The sequence below is a fragment of the Suncus etruscus genome, chromosome 12, assembly GCF_024139225.1.
Source record: "Suncus etruscus isolate mSunEtr1 chromosome 12, mSunEtr1.pri.cur, whole genome shotgun sequence".
Classification (NCBI taxonomy): domain Eukaryota; kingdom Metazoa; phylum Chordata; class Mammalia; order Eulipotyphla; family Soricidae; genus Suncus; species Suncus etruscus.
Genome location: NC_064859.1, coordinates 22,191,427 through 22,210,431, shown reverse-complemented (window position 1 = coordinate 22,210,431; position 19,005 = coordinate 22,191,427). Strand labels below are relative to the sequence as shown.

At 47.4% G+C, this 19,005-nt stretch overlaps 1 pseudogene; it reads left to right on the top strand.

Moving 5' to 3' along the window:
- The first annotated feature begins 18,363 nt into the window (after positions 1–18,363).
- On the top strand, positions 18,364–18,435 carry LOC126025327 (uncharacterized; annotated as a pseudogene).
- The last annotated feature ends 570 nt before the right edge of the window (positions 18,436–19,005 follow it).

Genomic DNA, 19,005 nt, shown 5'->3' with positions numbered 1-19,005 from the left:
TCTTGCATATGATGAAGGAAAATGAACTAGAATTCTAAAGAGGTCTAGGGAGATTCCAAGATGGCCTAGTTGCAGGGAGCAGTCAGGATGGGATGCATGTTTCTGCTCATCGGGATACCCATCTCTCAGGAACAGGGTCCTCAGAATTTCTTGTTCTCATTCTGATGACACCCTCTGCAGAATTTTTTATCTGTTTCCCCCACAGCAGAAGGGACCCCTGAGAATTTAACTTGTTGAGACAAGTACAGATAAAAGTAGTTGTCCTTTGTTACTTCTCTGCCTGCTTCTCTGATCCCCGCTGAGAGTGACTCCATGGTTTGCTGGCCCAGGTTTTCCTGAAGAAATTTATCCAAATGCAGGGTACTGCTCTTACTTCTTGGGCTCTCTGTCTCCTTGAGAGGGGTAGTGGGGCATACCCAGGGGTGCTTAGGCCTTACTTCTGGCTCTTTGCTTAAGGACCATTCCTGGCGATACTCAAGGAACCATATGTGGTGTTGGGAATCAAAGTGGTTGGCCTTGTGCAAGGCAAATGCCTTAACCCCTATTAAGATATCTCAAGTGCCATCTCCCTCTTTTCACTGACCTTGCCCTGATACTCCAGGTTCAAAGTTGGCTAAGAGCAACCTGCCCAAAAAGCTGTTTACTCCCCTTTGTTCATCCTTGACCTGGTCAGCATTTCTAGCCTCTAGGCTGACTCCCCAGAGTCCTGGTGCCTGCATCCTCACCAGACCTACCCTCTTTTATATGGCAGTGCTCTGCATGGGTCCTAGACCCTGGGACTTGAAAAGGGCCCTCTTGATAATGTCTATCTGGCTCTGGGGAGAGGTGGGGGATGGAAAAGAAGGAAGACCCTGAAAAACCAGGGGTGCTGCCAAGCCCTTCTGCCAGACCACATTTAGGCAGAGCAGCATGTCTCTGCCAGCTGTTTGTTTCTAGGACTCCTGCCTGAGGAGAAGTCATGCTCTTTACTCCTACAACCCAGCAGAGGGCGCAGGAGCCCGCACCTCTACTTATCCCTTCCTGACCCAATGTAAATGGGGCTTTGGTGATGATGGAGCTGTCTGTCTCTTCCCTGCTGGATGAACCCAAACTCCTGCTATTGCCCTCAGCGGAATCTTTGCCCTCGCTGGTGCCACTTCTCTGTATCTGGTTACTTGTCTGAAAAATGCATATGAGATAAAAGATCCATTTGTTTGAGGGTTTTTTTTGGAGGGATGGCCACACCCGGCAGCACTCAAGGGTTACTCCTGGCTTTGTGCTCAGAGATCGCTCCTGGCAGGCTCAGAGGACCATATAAGATGTCAAACCTAGGATGGTCTCAGGTCAACTGTGTGCAAGGCAAACGCCCTACTGCTCTGCTTTCGCTCTGCACCCCCCCCCTTCATTTATTTGTATTATTACTGCTTTTTCCTAAATTTGGAGGCCACACCGGGCAGTGCTCAGCCCTTCCTCCTGACTCTATTCGGAGTTGACTCCTTGCAATGCTGAAGATCAAACCAGGATCCACGATCTGCAAAGTAAGCACCTAATCCCCTGTAATATTCCTCCAGCCTACTTCATTATTGTTAAAGCCCAGATGCCTTCCCTACCTCTGACTATAGCAAGGCAATCTCACCGGAATGCTCCTGTTCTGTTCTGGGCTTCTGTGAGACTGAGGTTCAGAGTGCTCAACTTTTCCTGGATTTACTGAACCCACAGAAAAGTACCTAAGCTGGAATAGGGATCACTTCCTCCAACAGAGATCTCTTGGTCTCAGGCAGGCCTCCCTTCTGTGCACCAGTATTCTCAGAACAAACTCAGAATTCCTTCCTATCTGCCCAGCTTCCCACGTGGTCAGTTATCTATAGTGGCGTCAAGTTTTCCTCTTCAGGTGGGGCCAGGCTGTCTGTTGTGGGTGTCAGGGTGACTGTTTCTTCAGCTGATCCTTGCCCTCATGGCAGTGTAGGACAGTCAGTGCCCGCTCTTGCACAGTGGATATATGCAGGATTGCTGCTCACTGGGCCTGCTGGCCTGGCTAGAGTGAGCAGTTCTTTATATGACCACAAGGTGGCAAGATCCTCCTGCGCTTGACTGTCTCAGAGCACAGGGACTGGAAAGCCTTGGAAATGACCCCTGGACAGTACCCCAGTGAGTGGATTACTGGCTTCTCAGGACTCCAGAGAACCGGGGAAACAAAGGTCCAGAATTACGCTCTATGCTAGGCTCTGAGGCTTCCTTAATGACTCACAGTCTCTGGCCACGGATTTCCCAGACATTGTTCCTTGGCCTGGTCTCGACAGCCGGGATCCCAGGCCCCTGAGTTCCCAAGATGTCAAGCCTGGGCCATCACACATATGAGCACATGTGAGCACACACCCAATACTTGCCTGCACAGGCCCAGAGCCCAGCTGCCAGGTTAAGCTGGGCCTCTGGTTAGCCTAAAGATAAACAAGGTTTCTCTTTGTTTGTGGCAAGAAGGAGCTGGGCAGTTTTTGTGAGTTTGTGTTTAATGTGCCTGGCCTGTAAAGAGCAGGGAAATGGGGAATATTCCAGCCCTGCCATCCAGGGAGCTTCTGCACCTCTGTCCTGACCAGTTGGGATCCCACTAGTGAGTGAGGAACTCCCCTTCCCTTTGTGCATGTAAGTAATGCAGGCTGGGGTCTGGGTCCATTGTTAGCCAAGCCTGGGATGCCCTTCTGCTCTGACCCTCCCTCCAAACCTGTCCTCAGGAAACAGCCCTGAGATACTGCCTTCAGGCCTCCTGCACCCCAGCTTCCCCCCCACAGATGAGTCTGGTATATGTGCCAGGCTCCCCAAAGTACATGAGCCTCTTGAGCCCACAGTACACACGTGTCCTGATCCCACAGCACACATGAGTTGTGACACATATGTCCTGACCTCACAGTATACACGAGTCCTGACCTCATAGTATATATACATGAGTTCTAACCCCATAGCACATATATGTCCTGAACCTACAGCACACATGTTTCTGGATTCCACAGCATACATGAATCCTGACTTCACATACATGTATCCTGATTTTATAGCACATGTGTTTCCTGAGCTCAGTCCTGTTATTGCTAACTGGGATTCGGCTGCTTGCAAATCCTTAACCCCTGTGCTATCACACTTGCCCATTTTCTGTGACTATAAAGCAGAACCCACTTCCCCTCTTCCTCCTGGACTTATTGCTCCTTTCAGCAATAAATATCCCTTTCCTTTGTTCTCACTCACCCATGTATTCCCCCAGCCCTAACTGCCCTGCCTGTGAGCTGGGGAAGGCCTGGACTTGTAATTCTGTGAGATTGGAGAGGGTAGAGGGAGAAAGACTTTCCTAACCTCTTTGTGGAGAACCACTTCAACCCTCCATCCCTAGCACAACCTCCATAAATAAGATCCTCCTAAAAGCAGCTAGTGGTCTCCTCATCTACACTCATGTGTCTCCTCTTCAATCCCAGGCCAAGAGAACAAGGGGCTTAGCTTCTATTTTGGTGCCATATCCCAGGAACCTCAGAGACTGTCTGACCTATTCTCTGGAACAGGTCTTTGTTCTATGGCTGCAAGAAGCTTTGCTACCTGTACCCTGTCTTGCCAAGCCTCACAGCTTGATCCCAAAGATCAAGTGTTCAGGCATCAGAGGGCGTGTGAATTCCACGGACGAGTCTTGTGGACTAGATGAATGGTGATGGATGAATGAATGAGTGAATGACAAGGTATGCATGAGTGAATCCTGTTGGGCTCTGCTGCCATGTGGAGAGAGAAGTATTTTAAAGGGTATGGGCATCATGACTGGTGTCCGGGCATCAGGCTTCTGCAGATAAGCCCTGTGGGTGCAAACTCCCCTTAGGTTCTCCCTTGGAATCTTGGAAGGAAACAAGTGTGTTGTGTGGAAGTGGATGGGAATGGTCTATCTCAAAATCAATAGGGGGGGGGGGAAGCAGACCCTGTTGGGACTCTGAGAGCACCTGCCTGGCAGCCATGAGACCATGAGTTTGATGCCTGGCACTCCCCATATATGCATGGAATCCTGGAGATAATGCTATCTGTGATACTCAAGACTTCCACCAAAGGTACCAATTCAACAACAAGCCATCAACTTAACCTTTCAACCCATCATCAACACAAAAAAGGGAAGCGGAAAGGGGTGACTCTATCCCATTTCTCCTTTGCCCCAGATCCCAGTTCCTTGGGTCAAACTGTGTCCTCCCATGCACTGAAAAGCTTCAAAAGGTGTATGTGTGTGTGTGTGGGAAATATTCTTAAATTATTTTTAAGAAGTAAGCTTTGAATCACTTGAGCCAGATAGTTTGGGCAAAGATGAAACGAGGAGCCCTTCAGGGGGTGGAAGGGGAAGATCAGAACATGGAGCTCAGGCTTGGGGTAAATCTGAGGACAGGCCGCAGGATAATAGAAAGGTAGGGGCAGACTGGGGGAGACTGGGAGTGTGTGTGATGAGAATAGGGAAATGGGTGAGCTGGCAGCCAGCTTTGGACACTTGTTGGGGCTGGGGGAAAGTCATAAACAAGACTTATGTGCCAGTTTGCATTCAGTGATTAGGGGCTGGATCCCTGATACCCAACACTGCACAGCAGTGAGCGTCCCAAGGAGCCAGGCTTTTGATTCAAAAAAATCAAAAGCTAGCGTGGGACTAGAAGATAGAGCAAGTAGCAAAGCATGTGCAAGGCTGAGAGTTTGATCCCCAGCACCACAGGTCCACCCCAGCACTGCCAAGTATGATCCTGGTGGCCACCTTAATATCCGCAATCCAAACACCACCTTTCTATCAGACTGAGCTCTGCCAGTGTTGTTCTGGTTGCTGACCCAGAGAGTGCTTGACCCAGGTGCTGTTCTGGGTTCTGACAGGTGTGCCCTTCCTCTAAAAAGTAAAATATAGCTATATGTGTACAACATATAAAAGATTCATGTATATGCGATCTCTGCTTGGGTGAGCTGGCCCATGCCCTGTAAAGAGAAGGCCACTTCAAAGTCACCAAAACTGGGGGATGCACTCCCAGCCCCAGGAGAACCCCAGGTGAAGGTTAGCAGACATGGAAATGGTTCTGAGAGTTCCCACTAGTGTCCTGCCTGGGGGTTAGAGATTGCAAATATGTCAGGTGCAGCCTGGGCAACACACACACACACACACACACACACACACACACACACACACACACACACAGCAAGAGTGGCACTGAGGATCAGGGCAAGCAGGATAGTGAGGTGAAGATGGCCCCAGGACTGAAAGATTCACATATCTAGTATTACATTGGGATGAAGGGAGACAGATCAAGAGAAGTTGCAGCCACCCCACCCTCTCTCTCTCTCTCTCTCTCTCTCTCTCTCTCTCTCTCTCTTTCTCTCCTCTCTCTCTTTTTCTCTCTCCTCTCTCTCTTTCTCTCTCTCTCCTCTCCTCTCTCTCTCTCTCTTTCTCTCCTCTCTCTTTTTCTCTCTCCTCTCTCTCTCTTTCTCTCTCTCCTCTCCTCTCTCTCTCTCTCTCTCTCTCACACACACACACACACACACACACACACACACACACCAAAGCTACCCTGAGCCTCGCTGGAAATAATCCCGCTCACTCCCGACACTGGGGCCTCGGCTACACAGGCGGTGCCGAGCTGTTACCTTGCACATCTGTCAGCTCCAATGTAGAAGCTGTCAGAGGGTGTGTGTGTGTGTGTGTGTGTGTGTGTGTGTGCAGGCCTGTTCCTCCCAGAGGATTGTGAGGATTCGCCTAGCTCCTGGAGATTCTTGAGTGCCCAGAGACTCCACAGGGAGTGCTCAGCCTGGGGCCATTCATACCTATTCCTTCCCTCTCCTGCAGAGAAGTAAACCCCTCTGGAGACATCACTGAGTCAGCCCCTCTGGCCTGGTTGGGCCACTTACAGTCCTGTGGCTGTGGGCAGCCAAGGTGGCTGCATCTTCTCTGGGCCCGATGGGGATATCGTCTTGCAATCTTGCTGCTGATCCCAGGGGTGAGGGCAAGCACCTGGCCTTGAGCAAGCTGGTACTCATGGGGACATCAGGGATGTTTTCCAGCTGCTATGATACTGGGAGCTCTTTTGTTTTTGGTGCCCCCAGTTGTCAGCAGAAGTTCCCCGCAGGCCTGCTCTTGTCCCCCTCTGCTGATTTGTACAACTGAGGAAGTGTGGAGGGCAGGAAAGACAGGGGGTGGGGTGGGGGCAACAGACACAGATGCAGATGACCGCAGGAGAGGGTTGGCAGAGTTGGCATGATTCATGACACTCTCTTACACACCTTTTTACAAGCATCCTTTAGTGGAGCCCCAGGCCCTTATTGACTAATGACCCACCAGGTTTTCAGCACCTACCTGCCTGTCCAGGGTCAGAAGTTTCTGTCTGTGTTTGCAACCTTCTTGAACCATGGCTCATTTTCATGATGCGATTTCATGGGGATTCAAGATGCAGAATTGCCTGGAAATTCCCCACCAAGGTCTCTCTCTCAACTCTTTACCCTGAGAAAGGGAACCCAGACCCTGAGTCCTGTGGAGGGGATCCAGGCCCTGTTTCTGGGCCTTTCCACAAGCCATGCCTATGCAGTTTAGGTTCCCCCAGAACATGGAACCAGCCTTTACTAGACACAGAAGCTACAAAGGCCTTGCCCATCCTCCAGGCCAACTGACCCATGACCTAGCCCTATCCCACCATCTCATCCCACTCCCCATGTCATCTCTCTAGATTTCTTTTTTTCTTTTTTTTTTTTTTTTGGATTTTGGGTCACACCCCAGCAGCGCTCAGGGTTACTCCTGGCTCTAGGCAGCAGAAAGCGCTCCTGGCAGGCTCAGAGGACCATATGGGATCCCTGGAGTTCAAACCACCATCCTTCTGCATGCAAGGCAAACGCCTTACCTCCATGCTATCTTTCTGGCCCCCCTCCAGCATTCCTTATGCTGCCCCCCAACCCCCGCCTCAGCCTTCTGCTCTGAGACTGGACGGGATCCTCCAGGCCTCTTTGGCATCCATGTAGCACAAATCAGGGTGATCCAGTGACTGGAGCATCACCATTGTGGAAGGCAGGAGGCTCTGACTGGTATTCTTTCTCCTGGAGTCTGTGTGCATATGGCATGGTCATACATGGATCACACAGGGGCCTTCCTGAGTCCCCAGCTCATAGGTGTGAACTCTGCCACCTCAGCATTAAACCAGTGTTTAAACAATAAACTTTGGGGCCAGCAGTAGAGTACTTGCCTTGCTTGGGTGAAGCCCTGGATTCTAGGTCTTGCACTGCCAGAATAGAACAACTCCCAAACTTCACTGAAAAATAAACCTTGTATCGTGTTGAGGGGGTGGGGAGGCCCTGTCATGATGAGAGACCAGTAGGGACTGTTCTGCAGGCCACCATGGGTTTGGGTGTGGAGACCTCGTATGTAAAGGGGATGGGAAGGATGATGACTGTGGGAGGAAGCCAAAAATGTGTGTTTGAAAAACTGGGGAGTTTAGCTGTTCACACAGTTGTGTTGATGCTTTATAACTCCATGTTGTATGTAACCGCACGTGTGTGTGTGTGTTGTGTGTGTGTGTGTGTGTGTGTATGTTGGGGCTGCACTCAGAGAGAGACTTGACATGCTGTGGGTATTCCTACATCAATGGGTGTGTGTAGGCCATGACTAAGGGACCAACTCCAACTCCAAACCCCTTTCCATGACAGCAACTGCCCCCCAGCCATGTCCAGTGAGAAGGGAAAGGAAGACAGTGTTCCATCAACACAGACCTGCACAGCCACCACCAAGCGGAGCACCAGATCCCACAGAGGGTAAGAGCAAAGGAAGGAAGTTTTCCCTCCTGCCTCACCACATCTCGGCCCCTCTCTGGCTTCGTTCCCTCACACCTAAGCCCACTGGTGCTTGCAGTCTTTCAGCTGTTACCTCACGTCCCTCCCCGCCTCATTCCCGATTCACTCCGATGCTATAGGTATGTTTGAAACCCCAGCGTGGTAGATTTTAATTAGTCTTCCTACAGATGGCCAATTACATTCATAACTTTTGCCTTGAGCGATTAATTATGAGTTTGGATAGAAAAGGAGAGAAGAGGAGAGAAAGATGGGCAGGTGAATGAAAGGAGAAAAGAGAAGGGGGTTTGATTGGGAGTTTGGAATTTTGTACAGAGAGCAGGCTGCTGGGGGAGAGGGTGGAGAAGGGGCCGATTCAATCCCTCACTCCCAGCGGCCTCCCTCAGCCTACAGCTTGCTCTGGGCCCCTAATCTGCTGGGCTGGCCCCATCCTTCTCAGAAAACAGCCCACACTCTCCTTCGGAGGTCCCTAAGCCTTTGGTGTTCCTGACAATCCAGCCCCTTTCATGATACCGGCCCTCTGTTCTCTGTGCCAGAGCTGGGCGGGAACTGTGTCCAGAATTATCCCCCATGCAGCAGATAATGTGCAAATGAACACCCCCACCACCGCCCCAGTTGACATTCCCTGAACTGCAGCCATGGTACCGATGAGGAAGCTGAGGTTCAGAGAGGAAATGACTCCCAAGTTCAGGCATCTCAGGAGGAGCTGTTGGCTCTGCTGCCCTCTCGGCCCAACCAAGTTAAGGAAGACTTTGATAAATTGAGTTTCACAATCTGGACCCCACTTCTTGGCATCCACGGGAAACCTTGGTCAAAATTGCAAAGGGGATTCCCTTCCCCTAGTGTGTCCCCAATTGCAAAATGAGCCTGTGAGTTCCTATTCGTTGAGATTCCCTGTCGATGTTGGCTTAGGATTCCTGGTCTTGTCCTAATCTGAAATTCATTCCAGGAATGGGGGACAGATTCCTACAAGTATAAAGCAGGGGTCCTTGGGTGGGAACATTATAAGTGGCTTTCATTTTTCTTTTTTTCTTTGGGCCACACCTGGTATTACTCAGGGCATATTCCTAGTTCTGTTGCCAGGAGCCTCTCCTGTAGCTCAGGGGTCACTCCTGTCAGAATTTGGGGACCATACACAATGCCAAGGTTCAAACTCAGATTGCTACCTGCAAGGCAAGCACCTTATCTCCCTGGCTCTCATTTTTATTTTTAGGATCATCTGTAGTTTTTCTTTTCTCTAGTACAAATATATCATTTTAATAATGTAAACATACAAAGTGTGCTGTAAGTTATTTGGACATCTTTCAAGTACATTTATGAACAAAAACAGAACATGAGGGACAGCGTTAGGGATTGAACCCAGGATCTCACATATGCAAAGCAAGTTCTGTATAGCTCTGCTGTTTCCAAGTCCATAGTTCAAGATGTTTATTTTTGTTTTTAACTTTATTTTATTAGGGGAAGGATTCAGGCTGTGCTTAAAAACTATTCCAGGTTCAATTTTTGATTTGTTTTGTTTTGCTTGTTTTGCTTGTTTTATTAAGAAACCAGATATGCCAAATAAATAAATAAATGCCAAATAAGGTCATAGGTCCCACAAGGTTCTCTGGGGAAACACGTTCTGCCAGCCTCAGGCTTGCCTGCCTCAGGTACAGTTAGTGATACAAGCTCATTCAGCCTGAGGGAGGGAAACAGGGCCTGCAAACCTGGGTGAGATGCTCAGGACTAAATTCTCTACTGCTCTGGGAAGTTCTGATGAAGAAACATGACTCCAGGTTTTGGGAGTTATTCCTGCCTGAGCTCTCAGAGGACATGCAGTGCTGGATATCAAACTGGGTTCTACATACAAAGTATGTACTCAACCTCAGTTTATAATTTTAATTATAATTTTAATTAAAATATTTTAAATTAAATTTAAGTTATAAAACTTTTTTTTCTTTTTGGGCCACACCCAACGGTGCTCAGGGGTTATTTCTGGCTCTGTGCTCAGAATCACTCCTGGCAGGCTTAGGGACCATATGGGAAGCTGGGGATTGAACCCTGGTCCATCCCGGGTCAGCTGCATGCAAGGCAAACACCCTATTGATGTGCTATCTCTCCAGCCCAAATTAAAAAATCTTAATAGTTATGTGATTATTCCTGACTTTGTGCTTAGGGATCACTCCTGGCAGGCTCAGGGAATGTGATGCCAGGGATTGAATCCAAGGTTGGTTTTGTGCAAGGCAAATACCCTGCCCACTGTCCTATCTCTCCAGCCATTTGTGATATTTTTAAATGACTATAAATATACACATCAGTTTTATTTATTGATCACTTATTTATTTGGGGGACAGTTCCCAAGAAGTGTTCAGGAACCCCCAGAGACACTCGAAGTAATGCCAGGGCCCTGCATTGTGACCCAAGGTGTCTTAGGTACCAGTTGTGTTGGGGGTGCATGCAAAGCAGAGGATCATGTCGTCCTGATTCATGACTGTCTCCTGGCCCTGCATCAACACTAATACTGAGACTGAGTGACTCAGGGCTGCTTGGACTCAAGCTGCATTTCTGCTTCCTACCTAACCTGTGCTTTTTCCTCATGTGTGAGCTGGAGTTAAAGAAAAATCCCTGTCTCATGGTGTCTGGAGAATTAAACAAGACAATGCCTGAAAAGTCTTAAAACAGGGTTTTATAGTTAGAAAGAACGAAAACATATGAGTTAGTATTAATAGCTAAGATTTTAGAATAATATTGGAATGGTGGTATCTTGAAAAAAAATTACAGGTAACATTGTCTTTTTTAATAATTAATTAATTAATTAATTAATTTTTTTGATTTTTGGGTCACACCCGGCAGCACTCAGGGGTTACTCCTGGCTCTATGCTCAGAAATCGCTCCTGGCAGATTAGGGGACCCTATGGGATGCCAGGATTTGAACCATCATCCTTCTGCATGCAAGGCAAATGTCCTTATCTCCATACTATCTCTTCGATCTCATCTTTATTTTTTTTTAATGTAAGCTATTACTTTTATTGTTGTTGTGGTTTTGGTTTTCACCCAGCAGTGCTCAGTGGTTATTTCTGGTTCTGCACTCAGGAATTACTCCTGACGGTGCTTAGGAGACTATTTGAGATGCTGAGGATTGAACCTAGGTTGGTCACATGCAAGGCAAGTACCTTACTTTACTATCACTTTAGCCCTCTCTCTCTCTCTCTTTTTTTTTTTTTTTGTATCTTGAAAATTTGTCCTGGGGCTGGAGAAATAGCACAGCGGTAAGGCATTTGCCTTTAACGCAGCAGATCCAGGACAGATGGTGGTTCGAATCCTGGCATCCAATATGTTCCTCTGTGCCTTCCCCAGAGCGATTTCTGAGCTCAGAGCCAGGAGTAACTCCTGAGCCCCGCCAGATGTGACCCCAAGAAAACAAACAACTGCCCCCCAAAAATTTGTCACAAGAAGAAAGAATTTGAGAGGGAGAGGAAGGGAGAGAAGCACAGAGGAGGGGAGAAGAAAAAAGGAGAGGGAGAGGAGGACAGAAGAAGGGAAGGAGAGGAGGGGAGGAGAAAAGAGAAAAAGGTGCTCAGCCAGTGGACCTTTCTTTTGAGTATCTGCCCCATGTCCACTGCTGTATTTTGTCCATCTTCAGCATCCATGGCAAACATTCTCACCTCCAAGTAGCTCCTCTCTCTTTTCTTGGGTAGCTGAGTCTTCCTTGTCCTTTGTATGCTCTGCAGCTTCTTTGGCAGCACCTGCTCCTTTTTGAAGCCTGATTTCAGGGATTCTCTGACTTAGTGTTATATGATGTGCTGGCCACAGGCTATAGTGCCCCACCTCCAACTCAGAGATCCATCAGCCTGTTAGGGGCCTTCTCTTCCCATCTCCTGGATCCTTCCTCCTTTTCCCCTCTGGACTTCAATATGGAGAGCCTTGTCAGTAAGGCAGGGTTCTGGATTCAGAGGAGCTGCTGCTGCTTCCTTAGCATATGCAGAGGTCACTGAACAGGTCCTGGCAAATGGTGAAGAGTAGGAACAATGAAACTTCAAAGAGTTTCCTGAATCAACACAATAGCATAGCAGGTAGGGCATTTGTCTTGCATGTGGCCAACCTGGGTTCGATCCTTGGCATCGGAGAGGGTTCCCCTGAGCCTGCCAGGAGTGATTTCTGAGTGCCACCGGGTGTGGCCCCAAAACAACAACAGCAACAACAATAATAATAGAGTTTCCTTACATGGAGATTTGGGGGAGCAGGAAATGGTTGGTGCTGTGCTCTTGCCATGTACTCCCTAAAGGTTTGCCTTTTGTCCACACTGAATTTGCTTATTCTATTCCACCCAACATATGCTGTGTCTTGCCAAGCTCCATAAGAGGCCACCACATTTTGCCTTGCTCACTGCTCTGTGCTCAGCACCAAGTCTGGTACTCAGTACCCAGTTAGTGCTTAGTAAATACCTGTTTGAGTGGGGAAAGTTTGAGTATTACCACCAGACCACCTCCATTATATGAATACATGTTCCGAAGGGTCAACAGTGAATATATGCTACAGAATCCTCACTTGAGCCGCCGACCTCTCTAGAGAGCACTGAAGAGCCAGATGAGAGAGAGTGGATAGAGAAGTCCTCTGGGAAGAACTGAGTTTAGCCAAAAGGACTCTAGGAACTTCCACTCCAGCAAATGACAGTGTGACTTTGAAGGATTTGTCCATTTTGGTGGTTTATGTCTGTGCTACTAAATTCTTCCTAGCACTATGGTGGCACTGAGGACAGTAGACAGTAGGGTCTGTCTGGTGAATATCAGGACAGAGGACTAAACTGTAGAGTGGCAGCAGGGTGAAAAGGTAGGGCAGGTCCTGTAGTGCAAAGCCTGGACAAAGTCTTCGGTCCCTGGGGAAAGACGAGGGTTTCCAGCAGGGCTAGCAGCCGGCTCATTAGGATAACGAGACTCTTGGCCCAGCATCTCGAGACCCTGGGCTCCCACACCTGAGCACTGATGCCTCATTAACAGATGGCTGGCTGGCAGGTGCCAGGGACAGCTTAAGCTGCAGCACAGGGCAGAGACAGGGTTATCCCTGGGGCTATGGGGGTGCATTGGGGGGCAGCCTGGAAGCAGTCTGGGTTTTTGTTTGTTTGTTTGTTTTGGGGCCACACCCAGTGACACACAGGGATTACTCCTGTCTATGCGCTCAGAAATCGCTCCTGGTTTGGGAGACCGTATGGAATTCCAGGGATCGAACCCAGTTTTATCCTGGATTGACCGCGTGCAAGGTAAATGCCCTACCACTGTATTATGGCTCCGGCCCCCTCAGCCTGGTTTTTTTTAATAAATTATTTTTATTTTTATTTTTATTTTTTATTATTATTTTTTTGTTTGTTTTTGGGCCACACCCGGCGGTGCTCAGGGGTTACTCCTGGCTGTGTGCTCAGAAATAGCTCCTGGCAGGAACGGGGGACCATATGGGACACCAGGATTCGAACCAACCACCTTTGGTTGCTTGCAAGGCAAACGCCACTGTGCTATCTCTCCGGGCCCAATCATTTTTATTTTGACCAAAGTAGATTACAAATCTTTCGCAGTAATATTTTAGGTACATAGTGACATTGAATCAGGGACATTCTCACCACCAGTGCTGTCCTCCCTCCACCCCTGTTCCCAGCATGTATCTCATATCCCCCTCCTTTGACACCCGGGCTGCTAGTATAAGTGGTCCCCTCTGTGTCTAGCTTGTTGTAGATTGTGTTTTGATTCTGTTGTCGTTGGCTTTGGATTTGGTGTTTAAGTCTGATCATTTTTTATTTCTACTCAATGTTCATACATCAGCCTGGGTTTTTGTGGAGTCCGGAAGGAGTGGAGGGTCCCAAGATAGAAGAGGATGAAGACCAGGAATGGCTCTGGGGGCCAGCACACTTTCTCTGTGTTAAGGGAGTCAAGAAATGAGGCAGAAGCTGGGTATAAAGGACCTGAATTTCTCAAGTGGGAAATGTGTTCCCACCCTTTTTCTCTTTCCCTGTCTGTGGTGCTGGAGAGCACCTGCCACATGCCCTTTGCACATCCCTGTACACATGGGAGGTACGGAATACTCCCAGGGCTCCCCTTTCAGGGCTGTCTATAAGAAGTGAGACTAGGGGCCAGAGTGGTAGCACAGAGGGATGGTGTTTGCCTTGCATGCGGCCAACCCAGGATGAATCTGGGTTCTATTCTTGGCATCCCATATGGTCCCCTAAGCCTGCCAGGAGCCATTTTTGAGCATAGAGCCAGGAGTAAACCCTAAGGGCTCCTGGCTATGGCCCCAAACCAAACCAAACCAAACCAAACAAACAAAAGTGAGACAAGCAGAGGCCTGAAAGCTGAGCAGGGTGGCGTTGATGGGGAAAAGGCAGGTGGTGGTAGAAACCTCAAGTGCAGGAGCCCCTGAGTGGGGAAGGGGTGGAGGGTGGGTGGAGCCCCATCAAGCCCAAATGCCTGCAACTTCTTTGTTTTGTAGGCCACACCGAGTGATGTTCATGGCTTACTCCTGTCTCTGCACTCAGGAATCACTCCTGGTGGGCTCCACGGACCATATGGAATGCTGGGAGTTGATGGCAAGTCAGCAGCCATATGCAAAGCAAAAGCTCTATCTGCTGTACCTCTCTAGAGGTAGAGGTAGTGGCTTTGGCCCAACCTGCTGCATGCCCCAGTCTTCCTCCAGGCCTCTCCCCAGCAATGGACACTACACTTTCTAGGAATCTGGTAAGAAGACACATCTGCTCCTGCAGAGCCTGTCACACTCATCACACAGATTCCATGCCACACCATCTCCTACTATCCCTGTCCCCAAGAATCTGGGTGATTTGTACACAGGTTAGAAATAGGAGGGAAGGAGAGTCCCCACCATAGCTTTGGCCTTCTGCACCCCACACCAGGTTGGCTGTATAGAGGCCCCAGGCTTGTCTCCACCTGCCTGGTTAACTGCACTTCCCTGCCCACTGTCCACTGCCTAGTGTCAGTTCCCTCAGAGTCATTTAGCTTAAAAACTCCAGAGAAGGGGCCGGAGAGATAGCATGGAGGTAAGGCGTTTGCCTTTCATGCAGGAGGTCATCGGTTCGAATCCCGGCGCCCCATATGGTCCCCTGTGCCTGCCAGGAGCAATTTCTGAGCCTGGAGCCAGGAATAACCCCTGAGCACTGCCAGGTGTGACCCAAAAACCAAAAAAAAAAAAAAAAACTCCAGAGAAGGGTTGGTGATGTGGCTCAGTATAGCACTTGCCTTGCATGTGTGAGGTTTTCTGGGTTCCATTCCCAACACCCCCCCAACTTTACAAAACATATCACTCTTTATTTGGGGGGGGCTTCTTTTACTACAATTGGCAGTACTCACACCTGGTGGGATCAGGATTCAAACCAGGGTATTAGCTCCAACCACATGCTAAGCAAGTTCTGTGAGCACACTTTTGTACTCTCTCTTCACCCAAAATCTCACTATTTGAGCCCAGTCTCAAACCCAAGTCCCTGGAAAGCTCATAGTGACTACCCTGATCCAAGCAGGGTGAGCTTCATCCTGAGAGCAGCATTCTAGGGAGTGGTGCTTTGTGGTGTGGGCAGACAATAGCTTATGGAACATTCCAGCATAGGTTGAACTTTCTTCACTGAATGTCTTTGTTTGCTTGTGGACCACACTCCGTGGTGCTCAGGGGTTACTACTGGCTCAATACTACTGGCAGTACTTGGGTGACCATAGAGGATACCAGGGATTGAATCTGGGTCAGCTGTGTGCAAAACAGGTGACTTACCTGATGTACAATCTTTCCACCCTCTCATCAAATATATTGTTTTGTAAGGTTGCGTTTATGAGATTTCTTTTCTTTTGCTGTTACTGGGGTTTGCAAATATGGTGATATGACTAGTAGGTATTGGAAATGAACACTTGCTGTAAATCACTTTCTGAGTTATTAGGGGATATGTACTCCTTGAATGACCAAGGATTCTATTTTCTTTATAACAAAAAATTTTTACATCGAAACCATTGGGGATTACTTTTTTGTCATAATTTCTCTGCTATGTCCCAAATGGTTTGGAAATATTTATCACTTCTCTCAGATAATAAATCAGGAAAAACTGCTTTTACTCAAATGACAAAAAAGAATGTCTATAGCTTCCATTAGAAACTCTATTTTTTAGGGGCCGGGCGGTGGCGCTGGAGGTAAGGTGCCTGCCTTACCTGCGCTAGCCTAGGAGACGGACCGCGGTTCAATCCCCCGGCGTCCCATATGGTCCCCCAAGCCAGGAGCGACTTCTGAGCGCATAGCCAGGAGTAACCCCTGAGCGTTACCGGGTGTGGCCCAAAAAAAAAAAAGAAACTCTATTTTTTAGCTGTTTATTTATTAATTTAATAATTGATTGGTTTTGAGCCACACTGGCAATACTCAGGGTCACTCCTGGCTCTGTGCTCAGAAATTACTTCTGGCAAGTTCAGGGGACCATATGGGATGCCAGGGATTGAACTGGATCCATTCTGGACCAGCTGAATGCAAGGCAAATGCCCTACTGCTGTGCTCTCTCTCCGCCCCCCCCCATTAGAAACTCTTTAAAAAAATTCCTGCAATGTTCAATGCATAGTTTAAATTTTGTGAAAATTTGTAAACAAAAGGTGCATTCAAAATTAGAAACCAAAGTCAGCCCTACAAACACAGCAATACACCAGCCACCTGTGCATTTCAAGAACAGCCAGATACATCATCTCTGGTTTGAATAATCTGCAGAAGTCTCTTCATCCCAAACGTTAATCCAGCATGTTTTCAACAACATTGGAACATCCTGTATGTTATGCCTTCACTCGGCTTACAAATGTTTTGAAAATTTGCCAGCTTTTCAGAAATGCATGAATTGTGCCATACAGAGAATTGACAGTACTGAGTTCACTGCAGAGTGCTTTCATATCCCGACAAACCTCAACACCATTAAATCCCCAAGATGTGCATGACAATGTGTGTATAAAGCTCTTGGCTCGTCCTCCATAAATGCTGTAGCAACAACATTAAATCTTTCCCTGTGTCAGCACCCAGGCATTTTATTAGAACCAGTTTCTAGAATAACCCACCACAAGGCCCTCTTAAACAGTCTTAGCCACATGTGTGGCCTTTGTGAAAATCTCCTCACATGATTGGGGACATTTTATGCAGAAATGTACAGGCTGGGAGTTCTACATATGGACTGTCAGTTCTATTGTGTCTCGTGAGTGATTTGTGGAAACAATACTCACTTTCATTATCTCACTGATTATTCTAAGTGGCTGCTATGCGCCAGACGTTATTCTATGTGCTTTACATTATATCCTTATCACTGCATTCTTCCAGATGACTCTATGGTAAGTTATATGATTTAGTTCCCTCCCCTTTATTTTCCAGAGAAGTAAAAATTTCCCAGACTTTAGAGTAAGGACACATACTTTGTAGAAACCAAACTAAATGTGTTGCATGTAACCTTTACATTTCACTTTTCTTTAAAATCAAAGTATCAGGGATAGCGCAGCAGGTAAGGCATTTGTCTTGCATGTGGCCCACCCAGGTTTGGTCTCCTTAACCTTATATGGTCCTCCAAGTTTGCCAGGACCTATTTTTGAGCGCAGAGCCAGGAATAACCCCTTAGTATCTCCAGGTGTGATCTAACACTTCCCCAAATAAAAATGAAGTGTGAAGTACCTTTTTTTTTTTAAATTACTCCCTATGCCTTGGATAACCACAATTTCATCCCAGAAATAAACTCTTTCCACTTTAGATATTTTTCCCTTTACTTATTCCAATTAATGAGGTTCAAGTTAATCAGATAATGGTTTGTAAAAGACAACACCATCAAAAGGGAGATATTTTCTTTTTTTGGCCACACCCAGCGGTGCTCAGGGGTTACTCCTGGCTGTCTGCTCAGAAATAGCTCCTGGCAGGCACGGGGGACCATATGGGACACCGGGATTCAAACCAACCACCTTTGGTCCTGGATCGGCTGCTTGCAAGGCAAACGCCGCTGTGCTATCTCTCCGGGCCCAGGGAGATATTTTCTATACAGCAGCACCAATATAAATGCATTTCTAGTAATTCCTTCAAGTTTCAATGATTCTTTTATTTCTCAATTTCCATATGTCACACTAGTAGAATGGGTGACAGAATAACACATATTTAATAATAGTTATCTCTCAATAATAACAATCATATTATAAAGGTGATTTTTTTGGGAGGGTCATACCCGGGGTACTCAGGGATCATGACTGGTGGTGGCTCAGGGCAGCATATTGGATACTGAGGTTCAAACTAGGGTTAGCTGCATGCAAAGCAAGTGCCTTGCTCATTGTACTTTCTCTCAATCATCCAGGGTTTTTTTTGTTTGTTTGTTTGATTTTTGCCATACCTGGAAGTGCTCAGGAATTACGGCTCAAAAATTGCTCCTGAGGGGCCGGGTAGGTGGCGCTGGAGGTAAGGTTCTGCCTTGCAAGCGCTAGCCAAGGAAGGACCGCGGTTCAATCCCCCGGTCCCATATGGTTCCCCAAGCCAGGGGCGATTTCTGAGCACATAGCCAGGAGTAACCCCTGAGCATCAAACGGGTGTGGCCCAAAAAAAAAAAAATTGCTCCTGAAAGTGCTCACTTCAGCAGCACATATATTAAAAATTGGAATGATATAGAGAAGATTAGCATGGTCCCTGCCCAAGAAATTGCTCCTGAAAGGCTCAGGGGACCACATGAATGTCAGGGATTGAACCCAGGTTAGCCACATGCAAATGCCCTACCCACTGTGCTCTCAGCTCCACTCAAGATCACAAGGGTTTTAAAAGAAAATTGTAGTTTGCCTTGAATACATTGAAGGAAGATTTAAATTTCTAATATCTCTTCTTATTAAATTTCAAACCATGTGCAAATTCTTGACTTGAAAAGTGTTACTCTCTATACCAACCCTCATGTCAACCTCAATTCACTCTGGTGGTGAGATTCTTGACTACGCCTTACTACTACTATTGGCATCATAATCTGATGGTAAACTCTTGAAAATTTTTGTGAGAAATAAAAAACTCGAACTTTTGTTTTGACATTACTTTTTAAATTCTTGTGATTTAAGTATTTTTATTTAGAATTGCTCAGTGATTGTGTTCCATTTCCAAGAAGAGAATGCCAATGACAGATTCTCTAACACTTCTTGTTATGACACTTTCCATGTTTTCTCAGTTATTTTCCTACCAGATTAATGTCCCAAAGCAGGGCTCTTTCAGCCTAGTGGCATAATA